General features: G+C 36.6%; 1 protein-coding gene across 2 annotated transcripts in view; it reads right to left on the reverse strand.

Annotated features, from left to right (window-relative positions):
- DCP1B (decapping mRNA 1B) overlaps positions 1–14,445 on the reverse strand; it is a 66,201-nt gene that overhangs the window by 40,204 nt on the left and 11,552 nt on the right. The gene's annotated exons all lie outside the window — the stretch shown is intronic.

Consider the following 14,445-nt stretch of genomic DNA (forward strand, 5'->3'; position numbering starts at 1 on the left):
GAGTGCAATGGCCCGATCTTGGCTCACTGCTGCAACCTCCGCCTCCCACGTTCAGGAAATTCTCCTGCCTCAGGCCCCCAGGCTGCTGGGACTACAGGCGCCCGCCACCATGCCTGGCTAATTTTTTTTTTTTTTTTTGTAGAGATGGGGTTTCGCCAAGTTGGCCAGGCTGGTCTCAAACTCCTGACTTCAGGTGATCTGCCTGCTTCGGCCTCTCAAAGTGCTGGGGTTACAGGCGTGAGTCCCAGCGCCCGGCCTCTTCTTGTTTTTGTTTTTGAGACGGAGTCTGGTTTCATCACCCAGGCCGGAGTGCAGCGGTGCCATCTTGGCTCACTGCAACCTCCCCCTTCAGGGCTCAAGCCATCCTGCCTCGGCCTCCGCTGTAGCTGGGATTACAGGTGCCCGCCACCACGCCCAGCTAATTTTTGTATTTTTAGTGGGTGGGGGGGGGTTCACCATGTTGGCCAGGCTTGTCTCGAACTCCTGACCTCAAGGGATCCGCCCGCCTCAGCCTCCCAAAGTGTTGAGATTACAGGCGTGAGCCACCATGCCCGGCCCATTTCTCTAAAGTAAATAACTATGAATGGAACTTGTTGGATCATACGCTAGTTATATGTTTAAGTTTATAAGAAAATGCCAAATAGTTCTCCAAAGTAGTTGTAGCATATTACTCTCTCAGAAGCAATGTATCAACGTTTCCATTGTTCCACATCCTCATTAACACCTGTCTTTTTAATTGTAGCCATTCTAAGGAGTATGTGATATTCTTATTTGGGCTTTAATCTGCATAGGTTTCCAATGCCCAATAAGCATATGAAGAAATGCTCAATACAATCTGTTGTTATGGTAAAATGCAAATTAAAACCACAATGAGATATCACTTCAGAATTCCCAGAAAATTTAAAAAAACAAACAATATCAAGTTTTGACAAGGGTGTGGAGCAAATGGGAAGTCTTAGACATTACTGGATAGAGCATAAATAGGCACACAACTGTTCAGCAGTATCTCTAAAGCTAAACAAACCCCTACACTATGTCTCCATCAATTTCACTCCTACGTATAAACCCAAGACAGATAAGCATACTTATTCACCTAAAAAACATGAACGGAAATGTTCATGGTAACTTTATTCAGAATAGCTCAAATCTGGAAATAACTCAAATATCTATCGATAGGAGAATAAACAGACTGCACTATAATGATGCAGTGGAATACTACACAGAATAAAAAGCAAGAAACTACTGCTACATGCATTAACTTCAAAATACCTGATGAATAATGGTAAGAATCTTTTCATATGACTATTGGTATTTATATATCTTCTTTTTTAAAGCATCTTTTCAAATATTTTGCTAATTTTTTAGTTGGCTTGTCTTTCTGTTGTTAACTTCTAAGTGTTATTTACATATTCTCAATATAGTACTGTGTCAGATATATGTACATGTTCTCAGTATGTTTTCCCAGTCTGTGGTTCTCTTTTCATTTTCCTAAAGGTATCTTAAGAACAGAAGTTTTTAATTTGGTGAAACTTTTACTTTTGATGAGGTAAAATTTATCACTTTTTGTTTTATAGTAAATGCTTATAAGTGTCATTTTAAATCTAGTGTTTGGTAATACTACTTTTAACTATTTTTAATAAAGATTTATTTCATTGCTTCTATAAAAATGAAAAAAATTCTTATTTCATTTGCAGATAAAACATCTATAGCATAAGCTTTTCTGTTTACACCACATGGCCATGTTTAACAAGGCCAGGAGGAAACAGAGATGTGACCTGTTTTCATGTATCGTAATTAAGATATCAAGTTTAAAATAGTGAATAAACTTCTTAAATATCAAGTCACAGTATCTCAATAAGCATAAAACAAGTTGAAGGAGACATCCATAAAAGTGCTTTTTTAGAATTTAAAGTTCTATAAAGAAAATTTATATTATATATATACATTATACATCATCTTGTTCACATAGATAAAACTAACATTTTCCCACATTACATATCTCTTCCTTGAACTATTAAATTTCCCATGATGAGGATGTATGGCATTCTCACAACTCACAATTACCTCTAGGAACTTCTAGGTAAATGTTGCTACTATCTATATTAAAGTAACCTTGAGAATCAGAGTAGTTCCTAGGTAAGCTGCTAAAATTACTTACTGCTTTGAGTTTCTACACAGGAAACCCAGAGGCTTCTTAATGCCTAATGGCTAATGCTCCGAAAGAAAAACTAATCCCAGCACTTTGGGAGGCCTAGACGGGCGGATCACGAGGTCAGGAGATCGAGACCATCCTGGCTAATGCGGTGAAACCCCGTCTCTACTAAAAAGAAATACAAAAAACTAGCCGGGCGAGGTGGCGGGCGCCTGTAGTCCCAGCTACTCGGGAGGCTGAGGCAGGAGAATGGCATAAACCCGGGAGGCGGAGCTTGCAGTGAGCTGAGATCCGGCCACTGCACTCCAGCCTGGGCGACAGAGCGAGACTCCGTCTCAAAAAAAAAAAAAAAAAAAAAAAAAGAAATAGTTGTGAACTTTTAGGTTAAGTTTAATCAGTAGCTTTGAATAAAGAAATCCAATAAAAGTAATTCAGTACTCATTGCAAATATTTAATTGTGCACATTTAATGCAAGGAATTCAGTGCTATGGGGGGGGAACTGGAAAGATACGTTTGCCCTGAAGGTGCTTGCACTCTTAACAGAGAAACTAGCACAAAATATTATGCATAAGGTAAAATATAAGCACAACTAGTAATTGCCTTTATTTCTAGCTCAGATTTAGCATGTTATTTTGAACATATATGTTTACATGTTGTCTTTTGTGCTAGGATGGTAAACTGTAAGGAGGAAGGGAGATATCTTTTTTTTTTTTTTTTGAGACAGAGTCTTGCTCTGTCGCCCAGGCTGGAGTGCAGTGGGGCGATCTCGGCTCACTCCAAGCTCTGCCTCTTGAGTTCATGCCATTCTCCCACCTCAGCCTCCCGAGTAGCTGGGACTACAGGCGCGTGCCACCACGCCCAGCTAATTTTTTTGTATTTTTAGTAGAGATGGGGTTTCACCGTGTTAGCCAGGATGGTCTCGATCTCCTGATCTCGTGATCTACCCACCTCGGCCTCCCAAAGTGCTGGGATTATAGGCGTGAGCCACCGCGCCTGGCCGGAAGGGATATATCTTATTCATTACTTCCAAAACCCAACACAGAATCAGTATCAACAGACAAGTGCTCAATAACAAATGAGCAAAGCAAACATAAATACAACATAAAAGACGTATACGCTGCAGTGAGACATCACAGCTATACGGGGGAATCACAAAAACATCCAGGGAGGTAAAGTTCCAGCTGGGTTTTGAAATATGAGTAGAATTTATCTGGTAGAGATTGGTCAGAATGAGGGAGAGAATTCAAGGAGAAAAAAAAATATTTAAAAGCATGCAGGTAAGAGTATTCTGGGAAAGTGTGTACGTGGTTGTTTACTTGGAGCATTAGGCAAGCGTGCAAGAGTAGTAGCAGACTTGACCTGAAAGGGAAACTGACCTGACTACAGCAAGCTTTAAATGTTGGGTGAAGAGTTTTACTTGGTAGGCATTTAAGATTTTGAGAAGGAAAGCAACTTAATTAGGCTTGTGCTTTAGGAAGATGAATCCAACTGTGGTTTTGGATGGAGGGGATAAGCCAGAAGTGAAATATAAGGCTAATGACATATCCTTTTTATGATTTGCTGGATTCAATTTGCTAGTATTTTTTCCTTTTTCTATTGTTAAAATATTAAAAACATTACATTTACAGTTTAAAATACGCAGTTCAGTGGCATTCAACACATCCACAATATTGTGCAACCATCACCACTATCCATCTCCAGAACTTTTTCATCATCCCAAACTAAAACTCTGTACCCATTAACAGATAACTCCCCACTCTCCATTCCCTGAAGCCCCTGAAAACCACTATTTTACTTTCTGTCTGTATGAATTTGACAACTCTATGTACCTCACAGAAGTGGAATCATGCAGTATTTGTTCTTTCGTGTCTGGTTTAACTTAGCATAATGTCTTCAAGGTTCATTCATGTTGCAGTACATATCATAATTTTATTCTCTTTTAAAGTGGAACAATATTCCACTGTATGTGTATATAATATTTTGTTTACCCATTCATTCACTGATGGATATTTGGGTTTTCCCCATCATTTGGCTATTGTGAATAATGCTACTATAAACATTATTTTGTTAGTATTTTGCTGAGGATTTTTATATCTATGTTCACAAGAGACATTGACTGATAATTTTCTTTTCTTGTAATGCCTTTGCCCTGTTTTGGTATCAGGATAATGCTGCCCTGATAAAACGAGCTGGAAAATATTACCTCTTCGACTTTCTGAAAGAGATTGTGTAGAATTGGTATTATTCCTCCCTTGAATATCTGGTTGAATTCACCAGTTAAACTATCTGAACTTGGAGTTTTGTTAGATTTTTAATTACAAATTCAATTTCCTTAATATGGGACTATTCAGGTTACCTATTTTTCTTGAGTGAATTCTGATGATTTGTATTTCTCAATGAATTAGTCCATTTCATCTAAGTTGCCGAATTATAGTACTCCTTTATTATCCTTTTAATGTCTGTGGATAGCCTCTCTTTCATTTCTGATACTGCTAATTTGTGTCTTTTTTTCTTCTTCATTAGTCTGGCCAGGTGTTTATCAGTTTTACTGATTCTTTTCAAAGATAATCAGGTTTTGGTTTCACTAATTTTCTCTAAATAGTTTTTCTGTTTTTTATCTCATTGATTTCTCCTCTTTTTATTTCTTTCCTTCTGTTTGCTTTGGATTTAATATACTCTTCTCCTGTTTTCTTTAAGTGAACGTTTGAATTACCGATTTAAGAACTTTCTTCTTTTCCAATACAAATACTTGATGGTATAAATTTCCCTCTAAGTCCAACTTTGCTTGCATCTGAAATATTGTAATTTTCATTGGTATTCAGTTCAAATGTTCTCTAATTTTCTTTCTTCTTTGACACGAGTTTTTCAGAAGTGTGCTGTTTAATTTCCAAATACTTGGGGATATTCCAGATACCTTTCTGTTGTTGATGTCTAATTTAATTCTATTGTGGTCCCAAGAATATACTTTGTATGATTTCAATTCTTTAAAAATGTTTAAGGTTTGCTTTATGACCTGCGAGGAGGTTTATCTTAGGGAATATTTCATGTGCACTTGAGAAGAACGTGCATTCTGCTGTCGTTCATAGCATGTCATATAAATGACAGCTGTGTTTAATTGATAGTGTTGTTCAAGTCTTCCATATGCTTCCTGTTTTCTATCCTCTTGCTCTATTGACTGTAGAAAGTGGAGCACTAAATTCTCCAAGTGTAATTGCAGAATTTAAAAAAAAAAACAAAAACTTCTCCTTCAGTTCTGTCACTTTTTGCTTCACACACTTTGAAGCTCTGTAATTAGGTGCATACACATTAATAATTATTATGCCTTCTGGATGACTTTATTCCTGTATCATTATGTAATGTCATTTTTTATCCCTGGTAATTTTCATTGTTCTGACATCTACTTTGTCTGTTAATAATCTAGACACCCCAGTTTTCTTTTCATGAGTATTTGCATGGTATACCTTTCTTCATCCTTTTACCTTTAACCTATTTATATCATTACATTTAAAACGGGTTTTGTGTAGAAAGCATATAGTTAGGCCATGCTTTTTTAATCCAATCTGGCAATCTCTGTCTTTTAATCACTATGTTAGTCCATTTACATGTAACGTAACTACTGATATGGTTGAACTTGGGTAGGTCTGCCATTTTGTTTTTTGTTTAATGTTTGTCATATTTTTTGCTCTCCTATTACCCTCTTTCTTGTCTTCTTTTGGGTTATCTGAATTTTTTAGTATTCTATTTGATCTCTTGGTTGTATCTCTATATTTCTTTTTAGTGGTTGCTCTAAGAATTACAATATACATATCTAACTTTACACAGTCTACTTAGAGTTTTTCTTTTACCACTTCAAATAGAATGTAAAGGCTCTATAAGTGTCCATTTGTCCTCTCTTTTTATGTTATAGTTGTCACGTTTCACATCCGTATACACTGAACCTCCTCCTGACAACGTTGTAACTTTTGCTTTCAACAGTCATATGTATTTTAAATAATTTGAAAGGGGAAAAAATAAATCTCTTGTAATTACCAATATATTTACTATTTCTGTTGTTCTTACTTCATCCTGCAATTCCAGCTTTCCTTTTGATATTATTCCTTCTAGCCTGAATAATTTCTTTTAACATTTATTCTACAACAGGTCTTCTGGCAAAAAAAAAAAAAAAAAAAAAAACTACTTCTTTTTATGTTTCCTTTATCTGAGTATGTCTTTATTTCACCTTCATTCCTGAGAGATATTTTTGCTGGAAATGGAATTCTAGGTTAATAGCTCTTTTATTTCCAAATTTGAAAATGTTGCTCCACTGTCTTCTGGCCTACATAATTTCTGATAAGAAATCTGTAGTCATTCAAAACATTATTGTCCTAGATGTAACACAATGATTTTCTCTGGTTTCAAGATTTAAAAAAAAAAAAATCTTTGTTTTTCAGCAGTTTGATTATGACTAAATGTCATGTCATGGGCATGGTTTTCTTTGGGTTTATTCTGTTTGGGGATTCACTGAGTTCCTTGAATCTACGTACATTTGTTTCCTTCACTGGATTGGGAAAGGTTTTGGATATTATTTTTTCAAATATTTATAAGTCTCTCCTCTTCATTAGATTTCAATGACACGAATTAGACCTTCTGATATTGCCCCACAGATCTCTGAAGGCCCTGTTCATCTTTTACAAACATCTGGCTCTATATTCTTCAGGTTTGGAAATTTCTATTGACCTATCGATGAGTTCACCAACTCTTCTTTCCACTGTCATCCACATTTTGCTATTAAGACCATCCAAGAAATAGTATATTATTCAGTTCCAAATTTTCCATGTGGTTATTTTTTATACCTATTTTTTATGCCAAGAATTTCTATCTTTCCATTCATTTCAAGAGTATCCAGTTTTACCTCACAGAGCATAGTAATAACTATCTTAATGTCACTATCTTATGATTCTAACATCCAGATCATCTCAGGGTGGCTACTGATTTTTTCTTTGAGAGTTTGGCATATTTTCCTGGCTAGTAATTTTGGATTGCACCCTGGACATTTTTATTCTTTTGTAAGACTCAGAGTCCTCTTGAAACCCTCTGGAGAATGTTCATTTTGTATATTTGAGAAAGCACTCAATTCAGTTAGGTTTAGGTAAGAAGCTCTGTCTTGCTGTCTGTGGATGACGCTTCCATGTCAGTTCCATTTTCTTTCCTTTTTTTTTTTTTGAGACGAGTCTCGCTCTGCCGCCCAGGCTGCAGTGCGGTGGTGCGATCTCTGCTCACTGCAAGCCGCCTCCTGAGTTCACGCCATTCTCCTGCCTCAGCCTCCTGAGTAGCTGGGACTACAGGCGCCTGCCACCACACCCAGCTAATTTTTTTTTTTTTTGTATTTTGTAGTAGAGACGGGGTTTCACTGTGTTAGCCAGGATGGTCTCGATCTCCTGACCTGGTGATCTGCCCGCCTCGGCCTCCCAAAGTGCTGGGATTATAGGCGTGAGCCACCGCACCCAGCCCTCAGTTCCATTTTCAAAAGTGTTTATGTCTGCCCTATACATATACTAGTCGGAAATTTGGAATAATGGTTTATATTGTAAGCTAATTCTCAAAGCTGTTGTTATTTCCTGGGTTCTGTTACATGTATGTAGCTCACAGGTGGACCCAGGGTTTGCATCAGTTCCTAGACAGAATTAGGAGATCTCCTTATCCAGCTCCCTCCTCTAGAGTCACTCCCACTCGCCAGCTGTCAGGGCCTTTTTCCCCAGTCTTCCGGCTACAAAGTCAGGGTTTGTCTCAGGGTTTTAGACTCTCACACTGTCAGGCAATCTGTGCAGCAAAAGAAAACCAAAATAAAATACATAATGGGATTTTCCTCACACTCTTCAGACCACAGGGGCAGAGACAGGCTCTTTCTTGGGATTTTGGGTGCCTGGGCCACCACCATGACCACCACAGTGGCAGTTCAGCTTTCTCTGCAACTGGCTTCAGGGTAGGGATATAAGAGAAAAGGGGAGGTAGGGAAAGAAAAGGGGGAAGTTTTTAGAAAGAGGAGTTTCTCTCAGGTTTTGTTATTTTTTTCCTAGAGTTCTGTGACTTGGCACATTCTTGTGTCAAATCCAGTTGATAAAAGAGGAAAGAATAAAGCCGGGAACTCACCACCATAGCAGTTTTTCTTCAAGTTCTGATTGCTCTCCTCAGTGTGTCTGTTGTCATTTACTTTCAGAGGCCCCAGTTAGTTGTTTTTGTAATCTGCCCAGAACTTTTAGTTGTAAACAGTGGGAGAGATGTATTGTAGTGAACTTACTCTATTTTGGATGATGCCAGAAGTTCAGTCCCTTTTTGCTATGGAGGGTTATGAAACATCCCAAGTAACACATAATGAAAGCCTGAACTGGAATAGAAGTGGGGATGGAAAGAAGGAGAGAAGCTACAGAACCACTCCAGAATTAAGAAACATGGCTACGAAGACTTCAAAAGGTTTACTATTACCACACATGCTTAAAAAAAAAAACGTACAGGAACTCCTAGCTTTACAAATGATTTGTCAATACAAATGGGAATAAGAAGTACTCTGCCCTGCTGCTAAGGAAATTATATTCTTGGCGTCTACACAGTTTTATTCTTGAATGGATTTTCCTACAGAAATAATCCTACATATGCTAGTGCTATATTTCATATGTACGTCATTATAATGCTAGTATACTACTCTTAAATAGGTGCATACTGGGCTAAAAAGGCTTTTGTGAGTTGACTTGGAAAGCTAACCACAACTAAAATTACGTTTTTTATGAGAGAATATATTCTGATATCCAATTATATTTTAATTATTATTTTCATGAAAATAATACATGTACATAATTTTAAAAGTTAACTAATACTATGAAGTTTATAGCAAATAGAATCCTTCTCTAGTCACTCCATTCTTGATTACTGCTCCCTAAAAGCAACTTAAATTATATCTATGACAGTTCTTTCTGCTCTCCATTTCTCATCTAATTTTTCTTACGGTATTTAAATCCCTTTCCCATATATCATGTACGTACCATTTCTTGATTCTTAAAAATTGACTGAAGACGATTCAGTTTTCTTACAATACACACCAATTCACACACAAATTTACACACAAATACACCACATACAACCCCATCCTTCCAATATAAGGCTTTCATATTCAGTCTCTTTAACCATGTATTATGATTTGCAGAGCTACATGGTATACTATGATTTCCTTTTTTGTTCAATATTTTGTTTTCCCAGGAATTAAAGTGTTTCTTTTGTCTCCCTACCCCTTAGTTTTCAATGCTACTTATATCAGCACCAAACTCTTAAAAAGTAACTGTAAATGTCCCAATAGATTCAAACTATCAGTTGTGAATTTTTTCTTGGATACCATTCCTGAAGCAATTCACCCTTTGACTTTAATTTAAATCCCCTCCAGTTGCACAGGGGTCATTATGGGACTCTTCACCTTTGCTCTAGGAGATTCCCTTCTTCCTGGATGGTTTGTGTATCAGTCACAATAGGCCAAGTTATGCTACAGTAACAAATGACACCAAAATCTCAATGGCCTAGCTTACAATGACAAAGGTTTATTTCTTACAAGCTACATGTCCATCATGGGTCACTTTTACCTCCGTGCCATGTTATCTTCATTTCAGAACCTAGGCTGACAAAGCAGCCTCTGCCCGGAATATTGCTGGTCATCATGGCAGAAGGAAAAAAGGCAGTAAATCTTGAGCTAGTTCTTAAAATATTTGCTTAGAAGTGATACATATTTTCAGCCACATTTCACTGGCCAAAGCAATTAGTATAGCCATGCTTGAGTACAACAAGGTGAGTACGTATTATCCTTCTGCAGGGTGGGTCAATGCATGGTAGAACCAACAGAGCAAAGATCAACAACCCTCTGTGAGGAGGCAGAGCTCGTATTTGTGTACAATGAAGCTATCACGGCACGGCTTCCTACTTCTTGTTTATTCCATCTCTTTCGTAAAATGGATCCTCCACTCTTTGGGTTTATGTCTTTTTTATTTTTTCACTGTCATTTCAAGAGAACTTCAGGAAAACCAGGAGTATGCTCACTCTGCCATGGTTTACCCAAAAGCCTATCAGCCAATCACTTTAAAAGGTAACTTTTTGGAAGATGCCTGTTTAGAAGATGAGGGCTATCTGTAATTTTCCTTTTCATTCAGGGTACTATTTCCATTATTTATAGCAGTTTTTCCCAGATCCTATAAATGTTAATCAAGGATTTAAACTGTCATTTCTTTTTTAATACAAAACTACCCAAAATGGTAAATTCACTTTAAGACTTAGGAGGAGTTTTCTAAAATAGTTTTGGTCCTAAATATCTTAAGTTTGTCTTTTCTGATTTGATCTAAACTTCAGGTTTACATTTGCAATAAAATCCAGCATCTAAAAAGAATTTCACTACAATCCTATAACTGTTGATAATAATATATTCAACTTGTTGGCCTAGCTCTGAAATCTCCCTGTCAGCTGGGCATGGTGGCTCCTGCCTGTAATGCCAACTACTCAGGAGGCTGAGGTGGGAAGATCACTTCAAGCCAGGAATCTGAAACCAGCCTGGGCAACACAGCAAGATCCTGTCTCTAAAAAAGTTGTTTTAAATTATCCGGGTGTGGTGGTTTAGCCCAGGAGTTCAAGGTTGCAATGAGGCTATGACCATGCGACTGCACTCCAGCCTGGGTGACAGAGCAAGAACTTGTCTCTAAAGAACAAAACAGAACAGAGGAAAGAGGAAAGAAAAGAGAAAGGGAAAGGAAAGGGGCCAGGCATGGTGGCTCACACCTATAATCCTAGCCCTTCGGGAGGCCAAGGTGGGCAATCACTTGAGGTCAGGAGTTTGAGACCAGCCTGGCCAACATGGTGAAACCCTGTCTCTACTAAAAACTAGCAGGCGTGGTGCCGCACGCCTATAATCCCAGCTCCTCAGAGGCTGAGGCAGGAGAATTGCTTGAACTTGGGAGTTGGAGGCTGCAATAAGCCAAGATTGTGCCACTGCACTCCAGCCTGGACAAAGAGAGCAAGACCCCGTCTCAACTGAAAAATCAAGAAAAGAAAGGAATCCCCCTGTCATTGCTGTCTATAACCTAAGTATTATATTTGGGAAATGATATTTCCCTATGCTAGTATCTTATTTAGTTGCGAAATGAAAAATACAGTAAATGATTACTATAGGGGAACATTACAAAAGAAGTGGTATAATTCAACTTTTTGTTAAATTAGTTTTTAATTTGGTAAAAACGAATCTTTCTAATAACTGATATATGCTTGAATCTCAAGGCTAAAAAAACTTGCTTTTTAAACCTTGGAGTGTACTCTAAAATAACTATGTGTTTGTAAATGATAAAACTTTGCTCAGATGCATTATTTACTGCTAATACTTCACTGCTTGGGCCTTGGGTCTTGAAGTTAAGGTTTCTTGGTTTAAATAGTGTTGCCATCTCAAAATAATCATGGACCACAGTGTATTGCTTAATCCCTTTAACCTCAGTATTCTCATTTATAAAACAGGAGTAATAGTATTTCCAAGAAAAAGTTACGGGATAACCCATATAAAGCCTGAACATAGTGTTTGGCAGACAGTAAATGCCCAGTAAATGTTTGCTGAATAAATGAATGAATGAAATGTTTGCCCTAACTTTAACAGCTATCTTATTTACTTTTAAAGTTCATACAGGTCAAACCCCATTTTAACAATGTTTAAACCCTTTAAACAATGTATAAACCCTTTTCTGTAATAAAGTAATCTATTTTGTGTTTGAATGAAGTTACTTTATTTATCAAGCATCTTTTTTTAACTGATTAAATGAAGGGAGTTTGGGATTTTCATTTCTTTATTTTGCTCTTCTACATTCATCCAGTTCAAGAAAGGGGTTTTTTTTTCTCTCCTAATGAATCTAAAAAACCTCACCAAAAACCTCTATCAATTCTACCTTTGTCTACTTGAAATGCCCAAATATGGCCTATGATATACATAAGCCAATGTGAAATGCCAAGACCATACAGAGAGATTCTTGACTATACAGAATATCTTGAGAAAACAGTCTTAAAAAAAAATCCTGAGTGAAGCTGAGTTCCTTGCCCAAAGAAAGGCCGACCAATCTACGTGCCACCAAAGAATATGTAAACCATACATAATTATTATATAACATATTTGAATTGTATTAAAATGTTTAAGAGGTATCTGAGACTCTGACAACACCTGTGGTAAACCCTTCTGTAGTGGGATTGAAAAGGCTTTTGCAAACAACATAAAACCAAATGACTCTGGCTGCAAAGGCAATCAGTATCAGATGTAAAGGAGAAAAAAAAAAAAGGCAAAATGAATTCAGAAAAGTAAATAGATCCATTCCCTATCACTCTTTGTTGTTCAACTGATTCTACTTCTTTTGTATGGAAATTCATTAGCAACATTTTAATATGCATCCCAAATTTGCATCCATGTTTAATAGTAGAGCAGTACAGGTAGTGGTGTGGAAAAAGCAATGGAAGTGAAATCAGAATCTGTGGGTTTTTACACAGTCTGCCACCTCACTGAGTCTCAGTTTTCTCATCTGCAAAATGGCAGTGAAAATGTCTACTCTACAAAATTGTGATTATTAAATACGGTAAAATAAATGAAAATCATTATAAAATATGGAAACATAAATGAAAATATGAAAAACAAATTAAAATAGAACAGTGCCGTTCAATAGAAATATGAAGTGAACCACGAACGTGAGCCACATCTATTATTTTAAATTAAAAAATTCAAAGAAGCAGGTGAAATTAATTTTAATAATATATTTTATTTTGCCCAATTTATCCAAGATATTGTCGTTTCAATGTGTTAATATAAAATAATTAATAATAGAGGTTTTTAACTTTTTTTTTTGGTACTGTCTGAAAATTGGTGCCTATTTGACACTCACAGTACAGCTCGGTTCAGACTAGCCACATTGCAGGTGCTAAACAGCCATAGCAGCTAGTGACTATCATAGTGGTCTGCATATGCTTAGAACCAAAGTGTATGTTTATTAGATCTAAATAGTATTTCCTATCAGATAAACCCTGTGGGACTTAAGGAGGTTATTTTTTAAATTGATGCATTAAAGAGAGTTTGCATTTTTATATTTTTGATATAGTAGTTAATACGTGATATATAATAAGAATTTAAAATATTACCTATAACTGACCAGACCATGTATTTATCCAAAATAAAAGCAACCAAAAATGATGATTATAGGTAACTTTGTAGTTATTTTATTAGGACTTAAATTATATATTAATTTGACATAAAATCTAATAATCTTAAAAAAACCTGACATAACTATAAGCACACAAAACAATTCAAACTATAAACAATTCAAACTGGCATTTCTGTAGAGAAGGAAAGGGTCTTGGAGTTGGAAATCCAAATCTTTTAGTAATCAACTACAATTGATAAAGTGTACCTTTTGGCAAAGAAACATGAGGAGAAAACACAATATTTTTCTATATTGCAAAACTTCATTTCACAGGACCTGCCATTAGTAAGTCATATTATAGTTTCAATAGCTTTATTTTTTTCCTCTCATAAAAATTTATTCTCTAAATAACAGGATGACCACCTATTATGACAATTATATATAGCATCATTTTAATGCATCTTAATGATGCGTTGGGGTTAAAATGTCAAATATTATTTACATTATACTCACTATTAAAATTATACTGAATAGTATATGGTAGGCAAATTCTTGTATCTTGAGTTCAAAGAGTAGGATGAAAAATATAAAGCAAACATTTCTTCACTGCAAGGTCTTTATGAAAGCTGTCCACAAAGCGTAAGGTGCATGTGTGTGCACACATGTGCACACACACATATTTATATATTATGTTCTTGTTTTCTGTGGGTGGAGATGTCCCTGCAACTGGCATATTTTCAGCAATCTTCCTCTGGGCTGACCAGCAGTGCAACACAAGTGGTCAGAAAACGATATGAGAGTAAACTGTAGTATTAGAAAGGTGATGGCTACTTCATTTCAAATCTGACAAGGACTATTTAGTTACCTACTATGACTTCCACATTACAAAGGGTTATTAAATTCTTAATGACGGAAAGAAACTTTTTGGACTTTGATTTTTTATTTACTTGTATTCAGAAGATGGCACTCCTACAACACAGGCCCTCAAACACTTTGTCAGCCCACTGGGCCAAAAGTGATACATCAAGAAAAAGTGCCATAGCAGACTCGTCACTTCTTCGTTCAGGGCGCCACCTATGTGTCTCTCTGGAGTCTCCTCACTAACAACTTGCCTCACCCAGCCCTGCT

Source organism: Macaca thibetana, chromosome 11 (assembly GCF_024542745.1).
Source record: "Macaca thibetana thibetana isolate TM-01 chromosome 11, ASM2454274v1, whole genome shotgun sequence".
NCBI classification, from domain to species: Eukaryota; Metazoa; Chordata; class Mammalia; order Primates; family Cercopithecidae; genus Macaca; species Macaca thibetana.